This window comes from Gopherus evgoodei, chromosome 5 (assembly GCF_007399415.2).
Source record: "Gopherus evgoodei ecotype Sinaloan lineage chromosome 5, rGopEvg1_v1.p, whole genome shotgun sequence".
Classification (NCBI taxonomy): domain Eukaryota; kingdom Metazoa; phylum Chordata; order Testudines; family Testudinidae; genus Gopherus; species Gopherus evgoodei.
Window position 1 is genome coordinate 124,439,021 of NC_044326.1, and position 21,964 is coordinate 124,460,984.

The following is a 21,964-nucleotide window of genomic DNA, read 5'->3' on the forward strand; positions in this document are numbered from 1 at the left end:
TGCATTCTATCCCATTGGCTGTGTTGCTAATTTTATTTAGTTACTAGTTAAGACCTTTGCCACTAAAGAACTATTAAGATGTCAGGTAATCTATATGCACTAAAAGGTAATGTTATTTTTAAAACGTCAGATTAATCTCAGCTGTTTTCTATTGAATAAATTGGTGCTTTTTTAAAAACAAAAAAACAAAACCAAAAAGGTTAACTAACTGTTCTGGCTCTTGTCACTTGAATGTTATGAAGCCCAACTGTAAATACAACAACAAAACTGTGTTTACATGCAGGACCTATCTGAAAACCACAAAACAAAGGAAAATTAAGCTCAAGGCTACTGTACTGTCCTCAGTTCACCAGTATGTGTCTAGTTACTACAGCAGAGGCTTCAGAGCTGGGGGAGACCTTGCATATTATACGAGTTAAATTATCTACATACAGCAAGGCAAGCTGAGGCCAGCACGGCAGCCTATCATCAACTACAATCTATTACCTGTATATTGGGGGATTTAAACTGTTTCCTCTTAACATTACTAGAATGTATTTTTTCTGCATGTTCTTAAAAGAAACTAGTCCACAACTGAATCCACAAATATACTGGCAAAACAAGATCCATTCTAGGAACTCTGTTACTCTTTTAACTATGTGGTAATGTTCTGCAATGTATGGCAGAAAATTGTTAAAACATCTAACAATTGACGACCTTGTTAGGCCCAAATTTTATATTCTAATGGGGGGGGGGCATTCTTATGGTGATGGGCACCAGTAATAAAACCTGAACATATGCTTTCTAAAAGGTTAAGATGTTTTTTCTGAATGGATGGATGTCTGTGGCCCACACAGGGCTAAAATATGGCTCATGGCCACCCTCTCTCTTCAGGGGGAAGACTTTAGGTTAGGTTACTTTAGGTTTTTACTTGCTGTTTAAACTCAAACAGCAAGTAATTTCGATGCTTCCATTAGGGATGATGCATGTAAAAGCAAACATGAAGATCACGTGAATTTATTTCTGGGAACAATAATTTATGTAAATTTATAACCAAAGTACACGCTGTCCTATTGGCAGACTGTCAACATGGGTGGGCCTTGTGGGCATATTTGAAAGAGGTTTAAATGTTGCTGCAGATAAAATATGTTTATTTAACAGATCTTTTTTTTCATCCAAATCAATCTCTCTCTTAGTGGAAGTTTTGGTGCACTGGAAATTTATTATTTTAATCAAGAGTTCATGGGAAAAAGGTCTTCCAGGTCTGCTCTCCAAGGATTTGTTTTATGCACAGAACATTTTCCTTTAACGATTCATGAAGCAGCATCAGTCTAATGCTAGGTGATTTTCTTCCTACGCAAAGTCCTATTATTAATCTTAACAGTGCAGATTTGCTACCAATACAAAGCAAGACCAAGAGATAGTGAAACTAACTAATAACAATGTTACCATGTCAGATGCCCCCAGATTCACATTGGTTTTGTCTGAAATGTTCTTACCCAATATTACACATGACTGTTTACTGAACTCTAAGCAGCCTTGCCTGTCGACCCAAGGGGAGTCACATAAATGCCATACCATTTGCAACAGTTCACCAGCATCCTTTCGAATGAATCAAAAAAAGCAAGGGACTTTACTGCCCTCGGGAAAGGGAGTAAAAGAATGAGGAGAAGGAGGAAGAGCACTGAAGTTTGGAGAATCAGACAGGAGTTCTATGGGGAACAGAAGGTTCACGCACTGCTGTCAGCTTATCTTCTGCATGCTTCAGTCCTTACTGATGACAGGATCCTGCATGAAAGCCCAGAGGACCCTGGGGAAAGCTCTAGGCCAGACACCAGAAACCAAGGGCATTGTGTATATAGGGACACTCAGTAATGTTAAGGAGAACCAACTGAAGGAGTGAAGTCTATGGCATAAATGAAAGCATGTTTAAACCCTGGGGTGGATGCTTTAATTTAGGAGTATAGTGGCCTTAGAGCGCTGTAGCTCCTCTGAAGAGGATATGTTACAGCAAACAAAAACTTTACTACTGAATGAGATTATCCACACAGGGATTTAATGCACTTTTGTTTATACACATTGACTTTACATCTTTAGTTGATTTGCCTTATCTTTCCTGCATGTCCGCAAACAGTTAATGGTAAGCCCCGGAGAGGAGCAGCTGTCATAAAAAGTACATCTTCCCTGCAGAGTTAATCCAGGCTCTTACCTGAGTGTTGCCTATTCCAGATACTATCTACAAAACACTGATCAAAGATTGTGGTGCTTTAAATCCAGGTTAGCTGGCATGGCTGGTTGTATAGGTTTGTGCCCTGGTTCTGCTTTAACCAGGTTGGTAACTTGCCCACTGTGTCCTCCAATACCTCGATACAATTCCTCCTAGGCCATATTTTCGTCTCCTCTACCTACTCCCTTCTCCTGCGAAGGCACTGCTGCTGCTCCTGTATTTCCAGCTAGGCCATGGGTTTACTGCATTGTCTGAATGAATGAAAAAAAAAAGACTGAAAACAAAAGAAGGTGATGACTCAAACATGCTGTGCATGAGGTGCTGGTGAAACTGATTACTCACAACAGCCCCCTGGAGTATAAAACCATATTTTTGTTTCCTGCCACAGGTTTCACCAGCACCTCCCCCTTCTGATACGCACAAATAGCTATTCTGTTTGATATGTTATTTAAGGCACTACTAATCATTTTGGATCAACAGTTTCAGCTGGCTGGGGAAGCCAGACGGCTCTGGAAAGCCTACACTCTAGGTTTCTCTACCCAGCAGCGCAGCGGAAGTGAAGGCAGTCTCTGATTTTAGAAACTGATCTTACTTCTGCTGAAGTCAATGGCAAAGCTTTCTGTGACCTCAGTGGTGCAGGATCACACTCTTACAGGGGCCGCAGACTAGGAACACAGGCTTTTAAGCCAGCTGCACCTCTTCACAGTGCTTCAGGGTTGCAGAATCCACAGCACAGTGAGCAGTACAGTACAACCCTGGGGCACCTTACACAGTTTGATTAACCAAAGTTCAGATTGCGCAGCTTCAGTCCTCAGCACGCATCCAAGCCATGCACCCACCAGCACTACTGCACAGTCCAACAGTGCCCTGCAGAGATTTTTAAATGACCATTTGAAAAGGAATAGCATTTTTTAATGCTTACACTTGTGTAAAGCATTCTTACACCATCTAACATACTGCAGTTTCTTGGGGATTTGGGAGCAAATTAGAGTTTAATCTAAATGGACATGCACCATTAACTTGAAATCTAGTCAATTGTTAAAAATGAGTTAAATACAGATATGACACTTACTCCTGATCATAAACTTGAGGTTTTACAATCATATTTTCTTATTTTTAAAATGCCTCTCTCCCACCAGTCCCTAGAGAACTGACTGCTACACAGGGGAAACAGTAACCTATTAAACACAAAGATCTGTCAAATGCACAAAAAAAGCAAACTGGTGGAAAAAAGAAAATTACATTTCCCTCTGTAGTTTCTTTGAGTTACAGAAATCTTGTGTTTCTTGTAACAATACTAGGCTCAACAATGTTCAAAAATAAGTGATTTTTTTTAAATAATGAAATAGGATTTGACCCAAAGCCAATTTAAGTCAATGGGAGTCTTTCTATAGCAGGAGTCGGCAACCTTGCAGAAGTGGTAAGCTGAGTCTTCATTTATTCACTCTAATTTAAGGTTTCGTGTGCCAATAATACATTTTAACCTTTTCAGAAGGTCTCTTTCTATATGTCTATAATATATAACCAAACTATTGTTGTATGTAAAGTAAATAAGGTTTCAAAATGTTTAAGAAGCTTCATTTAAAATTAAATTAAAACGTAGAGCCTCCCGGACCGGTGGCCAGGACCCGGGCAGCGTGTGTGCCACTGAAAATCGCCTACCCCTGTTCTATAAGCTTTGGATCAGGACCCTAGGAAATCAGGCTCAGACTTTAGAAAGACTTGCGTTAGTTTAAGGAGGTGAACATTTGCATTAACTTCACAAGGACCAGGTTTCAATGGAACTACTTAAAGTTAAGCACATGTGATATGTTTTACTTTTTAATTCTCCAACTATATGATTTTTGCATTAACCCCAAACAAATACTCAAGTGATTTAATTGATTTTGAGGTAAGACAGGACTGTTATGATCATTTAGTCTGACCCTTGAGAAAGCCATTTACTTAAGCTTCAAACTCTGCAGTAACTGACAGCATCCCTAGTAAGTGGCTCGGGGAAATCGTAACTCAAGATTTGAAGGCCTTTTTTTTTTTTTTTTTAATTGATTAAATATGTTGTTTTACTAGGGTTAACTCCCACTGTGTGGCGGCAGTGGCTCGTGCATAGCTGGAACCATGCAGCTGTTCATCCGTGCTCAGAACCTGCACACCCTTGAGGTGTCTGGCCAGGAAACAGTAGATCACATTAAGGCTCACATTGAGTCCCTGGAAGGCATCGCACCTGAGGATCAGGTGGTTCTCTTGAGTGGAACTCTCTTGGAGGATGAATCTGTCATTGGGCAATGTGGCATCAGCGAGTTTACCACCCTGGAGGTGGCTGCTCGCATGCTGAGTGGTACGGTCCATGGCTCCCTGGCTCGTGCTGGGAAGGTGAGAGGCCAGACTCCCAAGGTTGCCAAACAAGAGAAGAAGAAGAAGACTGGTAGTGCCAAGAGACGCATGCAGTACAACAGGCGCTTTGTCAATATCGTGCCAGGCTTTGGCAAGAAGAAGGGCCCCAATGCTAACTCCTAAACAGCACACTTCACCCAATAAAGCAGATGTCACCTGAAAACAAACAAACAAACAAAAAAAAAACCAACAACTCACACATCTTTATCTGACAACAGGGCCCTTTATACCAGAGGATTGATTCATTATAGGAAATTCAGAAATCTATCATCAGCCAAAGTTAAATTTGTAAGAAAGGAGACTGAATTTTCTCAGGAAGCAGCCCAAGAAAGAGCATGGAATTAACACAGGAATTAACTCACCACTTTCAGAGCCAAGCATAAAATTCACTTTGATTTAGATTTTCCACAACACAAAAAAAATACAATAGAAGTAAGGGGAGGGGAGTGAGAAGAGGAGGTGGCACAGAAAAAGCAAAACCAAAACAAAACCAATCTGAAAAAAAATTAACTCTCTACCTTTGTGGAAAGAGGAAACGAAACCATATGTAGAACTCTGAGGCTTTGCTAAAGGCTTTGTGAGGTGCTCAGAGATCACAGTGGTGATTTCGGGGTAAACAACTGGAAAGATGCTTTCTGGGGGGGGATAATTAATTTCTCCACCACAGAGACTGACCTGATTTCTGAGCACGCTGGTGCTGTACATAGTATTAGTTTCACTTTTGTGATTCACATTCTAGTTTACATGCACTAAGCACAAGGCTGAGGCATCGAGGTAACAACACTGTAGAAAAATGTTACAACTTTTTTTCTCCCCATTAAAAGATGACACTGAAATTCCAACAAAACATCAAATACACATTTATAAAAAGTCATTTTTCTAAAAAATGAACACAAAACAATAACATTTGGCCCCTAAACTATGAGCCTGACCGGCTCCATCAAAGTCCACGAGAATTTTCTCTAAATATTTCACTTTTTAAAAAATAAAAAAGCATGGTAACTATTCTATGGAAGGTTTAATAAGCACCACTTAACCTATTTACTTCTGTTCCTCTGCTCTCAAATACTACAGTGCAGTGTTCATTTGATGTTATTCCACTGATTAGCAACCATACAATGCTAATAGTTATCTTGTTCCTATTCAATCTTATAGATGAGCTACTTGTAAACTCAGCAGTCCATTCCCACAAGAGAAGACGGCAATTCCCTGCTGCCACAGCAGTCATCTTGGGCTTGAAAGCAAATCAAACTATTTCCATGGACTTCTACTCTTGCTTTCTTAAGCTGACATGAGATGACCCCGACAATTGAAGCATTTTACATCTAAATGTTCAGTAAACAATGGTTGCACTGTAGTGTTTATGCGTGAATGCCCAGAGGAAATCAAACATTCTTTAAAGATTTTACATGCTTTTCTAGCCCTGAGATGGATTGTTTTGCTCAATCTAAAAATAAACTGATTCTTTTAAAAAACAAAAGCTGCTTAATATTCAAGTGAATCCTATGTCTCTAATTGGTCTTCACCCAATTATAACTGAAATCCAAATAAAACAGATTAATATGAAAATTACGTGCATGACAACTTGTACTAAATATCGTACATCTGAGAATTCCAGTCAAGAATTCTTACTTCAAAAATTAAGCTGTGGGTGGTGTTTTTGGTTTGTTTGTTTTATTGTTTGTTTTGTTTTAATAGGAAGTCTTGGCATCCAAATCTCCCTTAACTGCACATGCCCAACCTTCCACCCCAAAGAAGAAGTTTCCTTCTCTTAGAATCAAGCCGAAAAAGTCTTGTAATAATTAAAAAAAACCACCCAGATGACAACCATTATTTAGATATCGCATTCTATGATAAAAACACTGTACAATCACATTAGCTACTTAATCCTCAATGGTTCCCGCCCTTCTCTTATAAATATGTCAGTGTTGCTCCTGACACAGATTACAGATTTCAAGCCATGATTTCACAGAGCAGAACCACCTTATTCAGCTGTAACAAAGAGGAGTCCCTGTGGCACCTTTGAGAGTAACATATTAATTTGGGCATAAGCTTTTGTGGAAAACATTCAGCTGTGTACCATGTCATCTCTTCCACGTTTAAGATGCTTTTTTTTGCAATGACAAGTTAACTTTCCCCCCTTCCTCTCAAAAAAAGCGCTGCTCCCAAATAACTTTTCAACTCCATATCTCATGCGGAACAGACCCCATGACCTAAAAGGACTATGGATTCCGACAATCAGAAGCCTTCCATTCCTCAGTGGAAATGGGACAGAAGTTGGGAAGAATAAAAAAAGGTTAAAAAAAATTCCTCAGAAAAAGGTAATGGGGATCTTCACTACCCCTTTACAACAGACCGACGTTTCATTTGACGTAGGCATTGTCGGACCCAACACCGTTTCCAAGAGAACAGCAAACTAAGACCACTAGTTTCAGTACTGAAACTTCTGCTTTCCTTCTAGGCTCTCTCATTCCAGTCATTCCACTGTGAGAATGCTTCAAAGCACATCAGGCCTCATCTACAATAGAAAAAGTATGCCAGTGTTGTTATACAGGTGCAGCTATACAGCAAACCCTCCTACTATAGACGCAGCTTACACCAGGCAAAAGTGTGCTTTTGCTGACAGAATTTATGCCAGTTCCCTGAATAAAAGCCTCATTATAAGAAAAAAAATTCACATCCCTAGCTGATATTACTACATCATCAAAAAATTTAAGTGGAGACCCTGCCATAAGGGCTGTTGCACCTTAATGCATTTCTAAAGAATGATTCTGTGGCTTGATACATTATATACATCACTTGGTCCCTCCCAACTAGGATTTAGCATATGGATCTTTAACATGAATAGCTCCTTCAAAATGCACCCATGTATTATTTTAATTGGACAAATCAAGTATAACATAAAATTACCTAAAAAAATTTTATAAGTGCAATAGTATAATTGCAAATATAAATCCACAGATCAGAAAATTTGAATTACAGGGTAAACATTTTCAACAATTTAAGAACTTCTGTTCTCAAAGTGACTTAGGCCCAGATTTTTAAACATACTGTACTTAAGCATTGCTCTGCTCAGGGTTGCAAAACTTAAGTGACCTAAATGGCTAAATCCAATTTTCAGAAGTGACTTAGGCATTTGGGAGCCTAATGCTCATTGAAAGTTAAGGTAATTAGGCTCTTCAGGGCCAAAGTCACTTCTGAAAATGGGAGCTTAGCTGTCAGAGAACTTGTCTTCACTGCAGCAGTAGCTCAAGGTACAACCTGAGTACTTCTCCTAACCCAACTCTTGTGGCCCAAAATCTCTAGCTCAAGTGAACTGGTGCTTTAAACTTTAAGCTAGATGTGTGTGTCGTCTGTTCGTCTCTGTATGGGATTGGGTGGGTGGGTGGGATTTATAGCTTGTGTGGAGGAAAAGCTAGTAATGCTGCGGAGATGCAGCACAGGCAACAGATGAAAATAACACAGGTTACCAAGCGGTAATCCAATCTCAAGGCTTGTCTACGCTTAAAATGCTTCAGTGGCAGCGTTTCAGTGTAGACATTATCTACGCTGATAGGACGGATTCTGTTATTAGCATAAGTAATCCAGCTCCCTAAGAGGCAGTAAGTAGGTCAATGGAAGAATTCAACCTAGCGCTATCTACACAGGGACTTAGGTTGACTTAACTACACCGCTCAGGGGTGTGGATTTTTCACACCCCTCAGCAACATAGTTATGCCAACCTAATCTTCTAGTGTAGACCAGGCCTAACTCGAGCTGACTGGAATGGAGTAACTAGAGTAGAGTAACTCCAGCTAACTTCTGCAGCGAAGACAAGCCCTAAATCACTCTGGCCTTGCAACTGGAACAGACCACCACCTAAATATCTTGAAAAATCCAGGCCTTAAGCACTTTGGAGTCTAAATCCCACTAAGACGTAAATTCCTGAGTTACATGACTTCTGAAAAAAAGGATTCTTGCACTTCTGAAAACTTTACCCATGGTTCCCACATCATATATCCCACCCTCTTGCACAGATGCAGTGTTTTGTAGTAAATGTAATAATACCACAAACACAGCACAACACAACACACACAGCAAGTTTCAGGTGCTGCTGGAACCGCAACTGATACACTGCCTGACTTCTGAGTTTATAGTTCTCAGCTATAGCTTTTGATTAATACTGGTTTCTCATGTTGCATTTTATTTGGTTAAAATATTTAAAAAGCAACTTAAAACAGTAAGTGATCAAACACCAAAGAAAGTGATATTCAAACACACTGACATAAACACAGCCCATAAAACATGGGTAGCAGTGGAAACCCACATTATGATTTTAAACAACCAACGCACTCTTTTTCCTTCGTTCTTCAAAAGTAGTACAAACACCACTATTATTTTAGTTTCTGATATGATTACTCTTCCCTCCTCTGGACTGGGGAATGTGATTTCTCCAGAAACAAGTATTATAATAAAGCTAAACTGTGTAACTCTTTCTCTTCCCACATCCCTCCCACATAGAAGTTTGAATGTTTCTTTCATTGCAATCTGTTCTTCAGGTGGGGCAAGTGGGTGGAGAAAAAAGGAGACTAACCATAAAACAGTGACTACAATGGCATCACTAACATTTGTGCAGATCATAGAGGAAGTTGGTGTTTTTGGCAACCAAAGATCTCATGTCGTTCTCACAACTACTTTTAATGACTGACGTTTTTCTGAATTTCCTTCCCTTTCCAGACATTTTTCTCTTGCAAAACATCATGACATTTTGTGCTCTATCTTCTTATGAATTATCCACTGATGCTCCAAGATTAAGGTCCTTCATCAGGAAAGCACTTCACTACGAATAGGAACCACAATAGAGACCTTAATCTTTTTGATCATGCCAAATCAGACAAAATATGTATAACTACCACAATGGTAAACCATAGAAAACACAACTGTAAACTGGTGTTTTCCAACATGATTAAAATTATCTGTCTAAATTTTAAATTATAAAAGTTCTTCACCATTCCCATCAGGGATCTCAACATTCTGAAACATTTATTGTTAGGAACACTGTAACCAGTCAACCTTGCATCAAAGTTGGGATATAATTTAAATAGGGTTAACACACTAAGGATATAGCTTTTATGTAAAAATTTCAGTGGTGCCTAAGTGGCTTAGGAGCCTACATTCCACAGAAAGGCAAGCCATTGACTTTCAATGGGACTTAGGTACTCAAATCACTTTTGAAAATGTGACTTAGGTACTTTTGAAACTTCATCATGCAGTAAAAGAAAGATGTCAAATAATAGCAAGGCTACAGGCCAATAGGTTCCTATTTTTCTATAGTTCTCAGAAGAAGAAATGATCCTGATTTGATGGTGAGGGGTTTTGGTTTGTTTCCTGCTCCTTTGCTAAAACTGTGCCATCTTAACTTTTGTGCTGCTGCTGGCGCTGCCTTCAAAGCTGGGGTCCCAGCCAGCAGCCACTGGTCTCCAGCTACCCAGCTCTAAAGGCAGCACAGCAGAAATAAGGGTGGCAATACTGTGACTCCACTACAATAACCTTGCAACGCTCCCGCAACTATCTTTTGGGTCAGGACCTCTAGTTACAATACCGTGACATTTCAGATTTAAATATCTGAAATCATGAAATTTACAAATTTTAAAAATCTATGACTGTGAAATTGACCAAAATGAACCCTGAAATTGGTAGAGCCCTCTGAATAATTAAAACCCAGCAATGGGGCCAAAAGGTGGTTTTTATGGTACAGGACTGTTGTCTTGTTTAGTGTGTGGGATTACCAGGACATTTGACAACCTCTACCTAATGAGAGGTAATGAGAAACTTTTCCATGTGTTATTCCACAATTGTTTTCTTCAGGGTTTCTTCTATCTTTTTCTGAAGCAGCTGGTACTCTGCTGGAGACAGGATACTGGACTAGGTGAACCATGAGTCTGATCCATGGCACTTATGTTTTCTATGTTACTGTTTTTAAGAGACATTTGATGGTCTTCTTCATACGTACTGCTCACATAACAGACACACGAGCGAGAAATTGCCACACTCCAGATAAATATATCTTATCTAATTTATTCTGTACATTTTAAGGAATCTAGAGAGAGAGATGAAAACTTGAAGTCATTTTATGAACCAGGTTCAGAAAAAGCTAGTCATATGAATATAATAAGCCATGAATCCATTCTTTGTCTGAAAGGACATGAAGTCTCTGTACTGGATTTATTTCAGAGATAATCCCAGAGCGGTCTGCTGCATGGCAGGCAATAAACGTTTCCCACTGTTGGGAAAGGAAAAAAAAAAAAGACTGCAAACTGTGGGTATATATACTCGGAGGAAATATAAAAGGAAGGCTATGAAACACACAAGGGACTATTGCTCCTACACCAAACACAGACCGTGAACATAAATACACTTCATCTTCAGTTTGTTAATATTTTGTTTCCATAAATAAGTCATTTTTGCTAAAGTTAACAGCACCCTGTCATACAGAAAAAAGGAGGGGAAACTAATCCTGCTTTGTAGTAAGGAAAGCCATGTAAGCAAGGAAATGAGGAAGATCTCTAGCATTCATGCAGCACAGACTATATCCTTCTAATATTTCCAGACAGAAGATATGTATTGCAGAACCCAGCCCCAATGGAGTAGGCCAGATATGTTATGGCAGATTCAGTAAACGTTCAACCTCAGAGTTTTTCTTTTGTAAAAATAATCATTTATTCAAGTCAAAGGTGTTGCACCCTTCACTTTCATTTGAATAGAAGTCAACATAGTAAGTCAGCATTTATGGTTTAAAGACTCATCACATCTCATCACTTTAAGCATTTTTTTCCTTTGATATAAGCATAATGAGCTGACAAGCTGAATATTCAAAATGAGTGACCCAGATATTTTTAAAGGAAGAAAGAGGCTGGTTGGCCATGAATTTGATTCAACATGGTATCCCCCTACTGTCACCTCACTCTCTACCTTTACTTCTATTTGTAACATGTATGTAGTCTGCATAAACCACTGTAAGCTAGAACACAGTCCACAAGGAACACTGTAACAAACCAGTATCTTGTGCAATGGAGGAAAAAAATCTTAACGCAAGAAATGTTTGTGACTATAAGATTTCCAAGCAGGACTAATGCAGCATCCAGGTTTAGAAGTCAAACACTCAAAAGTCAGGAAACTCTAACCATTAATATTTCCCCCACAATGTTAAAGCCCCATTCCACACATTCTGTACTTTACTACACAGATTTTAAAACAAGCACCTAACATATCAAGGTTTGTATTTAATGAGGAATAGAGATACTTAATATGTATATCATATCCGGAATAGCATGACAAGGGAAGCCCTAACTTCGAATTTTTTGACTTTTCAGTGCTTTTTTCCTCAAACTTCAAAGCTGCATTAAAGCAAGCGTTTGCATTTAAGTCCTTATTTCAGTGAACACTTAAACGCATGCATAAATGCTTTGTTGAACTGGGACTTTAATTTCCCTGAGGTTTAAAAGCAATTTTATTTTTTAGTTATTGTGGAAAAGAATAAGCACTGCTAAATCAACACAGTTCATCCTAAATGTAAGCAACTGGGGGTGGAGGGGTGATGTAATGTGCATCTTTGCCAATTTTATGTGATCATACCTCTAGAAATAATGAACTGATTTTTAATTTTTTCCCTTTTCTCTCAATAAATGTTACTAAAAATAAACCAAGTTAGAAGTCTGAAGCTCTGAATTATGTAGCAAAAATTTCAATGGGAAAATATGGAGAAAAATGGTTTTCCACATTTGTAAACAGCAAACACAGCTGAGCCAGTTTTGCGCAAACAAAATGTTATAAAAATCTGAGTGGAGAACAAGCAAAGAAGATGTCGTACCAAACGAGTTTGCTGTGCAATGTTCGCTGCATTACACATTTGACTAAAATGATGTAGCAGAGACTTCTGAATTAAATAGCACTGACCCTTACAAACCTTTTCCCCTAGCTAAGTCCAGCACAATATTCCTTGATATACATTGTGATACTAATTTCATTTTATTATAACACCCCTCCATTTTCAATGTGCTGAAGGTTTTCGTATGAATCAATTACCAATGCTGTAAAAACAATGAGGAGTCTGGTGGCACCTTAAAGACTAACAGATTTATTTGGGCATAACTTCTGTGGGTAAAAAACCCAAAAGAAGTGATTTTTTTTACCCACGAAAATTTATGCCCAAATAAATCTGTTAGTCTTTAAGGTGCCACCAACCAGACTCCTCGTTGTTTCTGTGGATCCAGACTAATACGACTACCCCTCTGATACTTCGCAACATTGTAAAAGTTGTCAAGAGTTAGGAGCAGTTTGGGCAGCTACATGGGTGGTGACAGTTGGGTTATCTGGAACACAGGAAAGTAAGTCTGCTTTGTTTTCTGACAGTCAGGAGATACTTAAGGTTTCCAGGATCTGAAAAAGGCTACAACTCCTCCACTTCCAAGGAAGGGCAAAAGCAATTTTAAACCTAGGCCAAGGAAGGAGATTTGGATTCCTTGTTTCATATCCTGACAATTATTACTTTTCCCACTCCATACTTTCGCACTATTTGCCATTCCACAGCAGTGTTGGCATGTAACATGTTACTATGTTCAAGAGCTAACACTCCATTGGGAGCAACAGGTCAGTTTTCACTTCTCTCAGAGCAATCTTTTCCAGCAGTCTTCCTTTATCTACCCATCTTTCACATATTGAAGGTTTTCTTTGCAACCAGGAGGGCTAGAGACACAGTGATATTAAACGAAAGCTATTAGATTCTGGAGCACAAATGGCAAATTCCAAGAGAAGTAATATCCTTCCTTCAGACTGGAAGAAAGGTCATGTGGTTAAGATACTGGTCTGGGACTCAGCAGAACCAGGAATTGTTCCCAGATCTGCTAAAGACTTTCTGTGGATCCTTGGTCAAGTCTTTTAATCTCTCTGTGCCTCAGTTCTCCATCTCCAACAGCAGCAATAATACTTCCTTTCTCCCATTTTTGTCTTGTCTATTTAGATTGTAAGCTCTTTGCAGCAGTGACCATTTCATATTGTGTATAGCATCCAGCACAATGAAGGCCAGATCTCAGATAGGACTTACAGGCACTACTATTATGCAAGCAAATAAATAATTATGTGACAACTGACAGCTACACAATTACATTAGACACAGGGCCCAAGCTATGAGCAATGAACAATGAGAAGTGGACAGAAGCTATATCTTAAACATCAGCTATAGTGACCATCATCAGTGAGAACTACAATGACAATTACATTTATCCTCTAATTAAGCGAAATGCACATCTGAATAATTCCTCTTTAAAAAACCTAAACTGGAGATTATATTGGCATTGCCGAATAACACTCCATGCCAGGGTGGAGTATCATTATCTACAATCATTACAGCTGGCAAGTCACATAAAATTAGCTCCTAAACTGAGAATTATTGATCTACCTTCTCTTACTAGCCAAAGTAAACGTAAGATTTTTCCTAGATCTCGGGGGGAGGGGGCGGGAAGGGGCTAAGGAGTCTCATTGTAAGAGTAAGAGCAAAAAAATATTACATGAAACATCTAAGTACTATTGTGCCCAGTTTGTTTTCTTTGTGTTTCGCTGTATGAAAAGGAATTAGTAAGACTTTGTTCAAAGTCTCTAGCCTCTCTGAACTTCTTAAACCACTAGAAAATTCACCACTGCATTTTGTTTGGGGTGCAATATGTTCCCAGTACCAAAAATCATGTCATGATGTTCTGCCAAGGTCATGCTTAGCAGCACTTGCTACACCTGTATGCACGCAAAAGAGCACCCAAGTCCCTAATTAAGGTTATAAAGATTTGTACTAGTCTCAAAGTGATATGAAGCACTGTCAATGAAGCTAATGAATGAAAAATATTGGTGCACTCGAAATAAAGTCGGACATGCATCCGACAAAGTGGGTACTCACCCACAAAAGCTCATGCTCCAATACATCTGTTAGTCTATAACGTCATAGGACTCTTTGCTGCTTTTGGAAATAAAGGGTAAAGGTTGTAACTGGAAGAAAACCCTTCCAACATGGAAATTACAATATCCAGTTCCTAAAACATGACTGTCATTTATAAATATCTGGTATTATTATAGAAATGAGCAAGTCAAAAGCTTCCTTTGGGAAGGTCAGAAAGCAGGGTTACAAAAGAGAACATCCAGAGCCGCTAGTACTTGAATTTCACTGGTGACTTAAATGTAATGCTGTGTAATTTAAAAGGTATGGAATAAATAAATAATAAAAAATGCTGTTTAATTTGTCCAACAAAAATAAGATGCATAACTAAATTAAAAAATAAATGAGTGAACAGAGTGAAGTGATATTGTGAATGTGAATGTTCTGCACATTATTTCAGAATTATATTTCTGGGTATGTCCAAGTGTCAAAACTATAGGACAGACTCACCCAGTGCTATGGGAAGCATGGGATTTGCTATAATACATTAGGTTTCAGAGTAGCAGCCGTGTTAGTCTGTATCCGCAAAAAGAACAGGAGTACTTGTGGCACCTCAGAGACTAACAAATTTATTTGAGCATAAGCTTTCATGGGCTAAAACCCTCTTCATCTGCTGCATGCAGTGGAAAATACAGTAGGAAGGTTTTACACACACACACACACACACACACACACACACACACACACACACACACACACACACACACACACACACACACCATGAAACAATGGGTGTTACCATACACACTCTAAGGAGAGTGATCAGTTAAGGTGAGCTATTACCAGCAGGAGAGAGAAAATAAACTTTTTGTAGTGGTAATCAAAATGGCCCATTTCCAGCAGTTGACAAGAAGGTGTGAGGAACTGTAGGGGGTAAAAACAAACATGGGGAAATGGCCAACTCTGAAATGGCCAACATGTGAGACTCCAGAGGAAGACAAATCCCCATGGTGCATCTGGCCAAATATGCAATAGGGTATATATGAGGAAAAATTACTTTCCGACCCCTTGCAATGATCAGCTGATGCATGCTAAATTCTAACTAGATTCTCCTATTCCAAGGTATCACTATAAATATTACCACCAATACGGTCTTAATTTAAAATCTGCTTGTGGCATTTGACTGTGGCCTCTTGCAGAGTCTTGAACCCCACAGGCAAACTACATGAATAAACTCAATGGTATGTGTATTTTACAACAGCAGTACATATCCTGTCTTTCCCCCTTCACCACCTTAACATCCAGACAACTTTCACCAAAACCCAGGGCAACAACCATGTTTCCAGTGGCTTATGGTAGCAATGTTTTCCCTGTGCCTTGCACTAAACTATGGAGACCGGCATCAGAATCAGGATCACAGAAGATCTCAAACGAAAAGCAACAAAAATTCCACAAAACAGTTATTACCTGCAGCACTATCTTTACATAGACTGTATTTATAGCATCTTTTATCCACAGTGTCACCTGAAATGTGGCTAACGGGCAGTCATTTACCACAAAAAAAAGAATATAAAAGTTGTTAAGTATTTATCTTTTAATACATTAAGTTTTTTAATTTTTTTTTAAATAACCCTACCCCCACAGCTAGAAGTTCCAGGAATGCAGGTAACAGTTCAATAAAAGTTATCTAGGAAAGGTGCGATTTTGATGTACAAAAGGAAAAAAATGTCAATATTCAAACATTTTGCAGTTTTCCTGAAAATATGGAGCTGGATTTAGACACCAGACGTACCTTCTCCCACACAGTTACAAGCCTTGTCATACTCAACCTCTTAAGAAACATCTCCAATGGAATCCAAGACAATTAAAGAAAAGAAACAGGCATGACCTGCCAATGATCTATCAAGTGTGTGCAAGGGAGGGGAAAGGGGAGGGGCACAGCTATACCTATGCTATTAACGCTTGTCTTGTTTACGAGCTCTTTTGTCCTTTGATAGCTCCAGAAGTTCACTTGAATCCCTTTAAAAATGAAAACGCTTTAAATAAAACCTCAAACAAACCACAAGTCCTTCACTTGTCTATTTATAGACAAATGAAAAAAAAAATGCAGCCAAGGCCTCCCACTCTGCAATCTGCCCTGGTTCCTCTCCCCCCACCCCCGTCTTCCCCTCCACCGCCTAGTAAACACCTTAAGTTGCTCTAGAAGAGGCAGCTTAACACCAAATCATGTTTGTGTTGTGCACTTACCTCTGTGAACATGTCTTACTGCCTTCCTACATGACAGGAGAGATTTCCTGTTTTCATACATTCCCTTGTCAACCTTAATCAGTGTCAATAGGTTAGTGTCTTTTGTGCTGGCGGCTGCAGTGGTAGCCCTGACAGGAAAGAACTTTTAATCTCTTCCCTTGCACTGAGCCATGAGAAGCTGAGAGCGCTCCCAGGCATAACTCCCTTGGCTCCTCTCCTAAAAACGCTCTCTCAAGTGCATGGTTGCTTAGCAATATTTGCCTTTCCCCTGTACATTTGAAATTGGCAACATCTGTCCTTTTGCACAAGTCAAAACTGCCAAAGGACCGTGCGGAGAGATTTCAAACCTACGAAACAAGCTGGTTGAAGATGTATCATGTAAGACTTTATGGCTGCTCTGGTATTTTGTTATTATTTTATTTCCATCGTGTATAAAACCTGTGGCTCTGTCCAGAGGAAAAGTAGAGAGGAGAAAACTGTCAGGTCCAGCGGGAATCACCTGCTAAATCACATAACAAGTAGCTTTTTGTGTTTACATATTTACACCTGCATGCTTTGGCTCCAGACTTTTTTTGTTTGTTTTTAAATGCGAATTCACTGTTTCACTGGAACTGACATCAATTCTTCAGGATGAAATAAACCGACTATAACATCTGGCTTTGTTTTTACATGCAGTAGCTTCTGCATTTTTATATACCCCTGCCATTTACAACATGAATCGACTTCATATATGTTTTTCAGGCACTTGCAGCAACAAGGCATCAATCCTGATTGCGGCCTCTGAGCACTACTTCAAAATAAATAGCAAACCTGACCAAATATATAAAAAGAGATGGAATTTTACAGTGAAGGGTAAAATGGTAACACATGCTCTCATCACCTAGAAACAAAAGTGCCTGGGAAGATAGACATTACAAGGATACTTCCTTGTGTCTCAGTATTTTTGGGGTGGAGGAGGGAGAATATATTTCATATTTGATTGAATTTTACTTTGGTTCATCCTTATCCAACCCCAGTCACAGCCTTATTGTTTGACAGGTTCTGAACAGCATTTCTTTAGGCATTTGTGGGGGGGGGGGGGGGGAGTTTGGAGGTAAGTGGGGAAAGATTTAAGATTATTTAGAAGGCTCTGGTTTAAATTTGAGGGGTGGGGGGTGTTTGTTTTTGTTTTATTAAGCAGATGGAGCCAGACTAATAAAATGTAGTTAATAGGATGGAGTGCTGGCAAGAGGATGCCATTCCACGTGAAGTATGTACAAGAAATACTTGAAAACAAACAAAAAAACCCCAACAATTAAAAGGATCTTTTTTTGCAAAGTGGGCTTTTTTAAATCCACCACCAACCTCCTCTCCCGATACTCTCACACAAATTAATAGTATGATCCTACAAATACCGTGGTAAGTTGTCTCAGTGACATCAAGGGGACCACACATGATAGTAAGCAAAACACTAAAATAATAATGTCTTGGAAGAATTTGGCCCTAAGTTTCTTTTTAACAAAAATTAGACAATTAGTCCATATTATAATACATATCAAGATGTTGTTTTTAAAATGAGCCATGTGTTAGCTACAAGAATACCAGAAGTCTAGTATCAGAGAGAGGAACTAAATCATATATACACAACATACATCATAATACTTTAACTTTTTTCTTTTTAAAAAATAGTTTCATTCCAGTTTTAGACAATAGAATGCCACAATAGAAAACCTTGTAATAAAAATTCCATCTCTGCTGTTAATGGATGTTTATAACGGAAGAGCCGATGCATGGATAGCAAATACTGTGTTGTAAAAATCTAAGTTATTCTTTAATCAATGGAAAAATTACTTTTTGGGAGGGAATACTAGTTTCTGTTACTTGGGAATGAATGGGATGGACCATCTCGTAAATCTGAGCTTACTGTTCCCCTGCTAGTTGATGGTCATCCAATTGCATGGCCTACCTTGCAAAGGTGACATTTTCAACTGCCCTCTAATGGTTTAAAAAAAAACAACACATCAGTTATGTTTTTAAATATAAATAAACCCTGGTTTCTAATTTTAATTGAGTATGTTTACCCTTCTTTTTTCTGTTTTACTTTAGATTAACATGGTGCAAGATACCACAGGCTTTAGGACTCAGCTGGAGAATGAATCCTGCAGGAACTTTTCAGAAAAAGCAGATGAACACAAGTAGCTTGATCAATTAAGCTAGTGTTGCACAAAGGCAGAAAGTTTTCTCCTTCCCTTGTGGCCTGGAAGGAGAAGCCTTAGCTTTCTTTCAAACCAGCAATAACATTTCAAAAACCTGATCCATATAAAAATTTGTGAATATTTTTGCCAAAAGAAAGTCTCATTTTGAAATATCAGCTTTTCATGTAACAAACATACAGCTTCTTTGACAAAAGTAATCTGGCAGTGGTCTGTCCAATACTGAGTACCACATGGATGTCTGGGGGCAGGGCAGTAAATTTTGATAACTGGATTACAAATTTACAAAAAAGGACCCTTGTCTTCCTTGCAGTTAAAAGGCCCAGAATGAGAGAGCTTGGAGGAGAGGTGTAGACAAGCAGCTGGGGATTACGTTCACCTCCTCTTCTGAGATAGATGTCTGGTTTTACTTTTGAAACTAGGATACGCTGTGGTGTTGCCGGGTATTGTTTTAGCTCATTAACATGCATATCGTCTGCCACCTCTTGCTGCTTTCAGTGTTTGCTTTGAAGTTCCCTTGTTGGAACACTTGACTGTCATCTGTTTCTGGTCTTGCTCAGGCTTTCCTGCTGGTTTCTGTATTAAGTTTTTTTTTCCCTTCATGGTAGTCATATTCTGCATTAGCAGTAATTACATGAGCAATCTGAAATGCTTTTAGTTAGATATTGTAATATATTTCTGTTTCAAACCATGCTGTATAAAAACAACTGATCAAAACAGTTCTTATATTTCATCTCATTGTTTTCTTATCACATAGGATATTTTTTCAAATACTGTTTTTCTGCACTGAGAAGGTCTGTCTGAACTTCTTTGAAGTAAGTACATGGCCTTTTATTTCTGTTTGGTGAATATTCCTCACACCAGCCACCATCACTTGATACAAACATGAATAGTAGCAAAATCTGAAGATGTCCTACATTCTCCACTGTTTGGAGAGAAGTCACCTACTACAGGACAGGCCCAACAAAGAAGGTAACAGAACGCCACTAACCATCACTTACAGCCCTCAACTAAAACCTCTCCAGCGCATCGCCAAGGATCTACAACCTATCCTGAAGGATGATCCCTCACTCTCACAGACCTTGGAGACAGACCAGTCCTCGCTTACAGACAGCCCCCAAACCTGAAGCAAATACTCACTAACAACTGTACACCACACAACAAAAACACTAACCCAGGAACCAATCCCTGCCACAAACCCTGTTGCCAACTCTGACAACATATCTATTCAAGGTACAACATCATAGGACCTAACCACATCAGACACACCATCAGGGGCTCGTTCATCTGCACGTCTATCAATGTGAGATATGCCATCGTGTGCCAGCAATGCCCCTCTGCCATATTGGCCAAACCGGACAGTCTCTACGCAAAAGAATAAATGGACACAAATAAGACATCAAGAATTGTAACATTCAAAAACCAGTAGGAGAACACTTCAATCTCCCTGGACATTCAATAACAGACTTAAAAGTGGCAATTCTTCAAGAAAAAAAACTTCAGAACCAGACTTCAATGAAAAACTGCAGAACTAGAATTAATTTGCAAACTGGGCACCATCAAATTAGGCCCAAATAAAGACTGGGAGTGTGTGAGTCACTACAAAAAGTAATTTTCCCTCTGCTGATACTCACACCTTCTTGTTAACTGTTGGAAATGGGCTACATCCACCTTGACTGCATTGGCCTCGTAAGCACTACAAAAGTAATCAACTATTGAGAATAGGCCATTTCCACCTTAATTGAATTGGGCTCATTAGCACTGACCTCCCACTTGGTAAGGCAACTCCCATCTTTTCATATATATACTGCTTACTATACTTTTCACTCCATGCATCTGATGAAGTGGGTTCTAGCCCATGAAAGCTTATGCCCAAATAAATTTGTTAGTCTCTAAGGTGCCACAAGGACTCTTTGTTGTTTTGCTGATACAGACTAACATGGCTACCACTCTGAAACCTGTTTGGAGAGTTTCCCCATCTCCCAAACAAATCGCACAAGGGATTTTTAGGTAGTCACCAGCAATATTAGTAACTGTACTCAATTTTCTGCAACTAAAGCCACTGTAGTTTATGACAAAGAAAAAAGTATGTTATGCACATTTGTTTTTCAGAATTCTACAAAGCAATTTAAACTGCAGTACTGAATCAACAGTGAAGGATGAACATTTCCATCAGTCTTCCATTTCCAAAACATATTTTTTCATATTTATTGTAAATCCCAAAACAACTCATCATCTCCAAGATTTTGAAAAGCTATTTATTTTGGGTTGCAACTGCTCACGCTTCATCTTAGGTAAGAGGGAGATTTATACAGAAAGCTTCAAGTTAATTGCCCAACCATTTTTTGAGTTATTACACTTCAGAACAATTGCTGGCTTTTTGTTGTTGTTCTCCCCAATTTGGGGGGAGGGGGGGAGCAGCGTAAGCTTTCTCATCTACTCAATTAAAAATAAACGGCTTGTCGTAAAAAAGGTCAGTCGGGTCCAGTGCACACATTTGGATAGGATCACTTTGACAAAGTTTAGTTTCCAAATTAAAATGTTATTCAAGGTCAAGCAGTTAATGCTGGAACCTCCTCCAGTCCCCCTTCCGGGATTATAACTTTAAGTAGCTTGGCAAAGGTTCACGGAAGTTACCGCTCTAGAGGCATGCCAAAGGAGGTTATCTACTGCGGGGCGTAGCAGTGTCTCTAGACTTACAGCCAGTGCTGGAATTGCCACAGATCTCAGAGAAGCAGAAGCTTAAGAAGTTGTGTGACTACATGAGAATCTTAGGATATGCCTACCCAGATACAGTGCTGTAACGTGGCTGTGTAGTCACGACTGCAGCGCTGGGAGAGAGCTTTCCCAGTGCTGTGACAAAAACCACCTCTGCAAGGGGAATAGCTCTCAATGCTGTAGCACTGTCTACACTGCCACTTTACAGAGCTGAAACTTACATCACTCAGGAGTGTGTTCTTTCACACCACATGACCAAGGAAAGTTTCAGTGCTGTAGAGTGACAGTGTAGACAAGGCCTTAGCTTTC

At 39.2% G+C, this 21,964-nt stretch overlaps 1 protein-coding gene and 1 pseudogene across 7 annotated transcripts in view; one reads left to right on the forward strand and one right to left on the reverse strand.

Annotated features, from left to right (window-relative positions):
• The window catches only part of AFF1 (AF4/FMR2 family member 1), a 187,860-nt gene that overhangs the window by 69,376 nt on the left and 96,520 nt on the right, over positions 1 to 21,964 (reverse strand). The window lies entirely within an intron of this gene.
• Positions 4,286 to 4,755, forward strand: LOC115652619 (annotated as a pseudogene).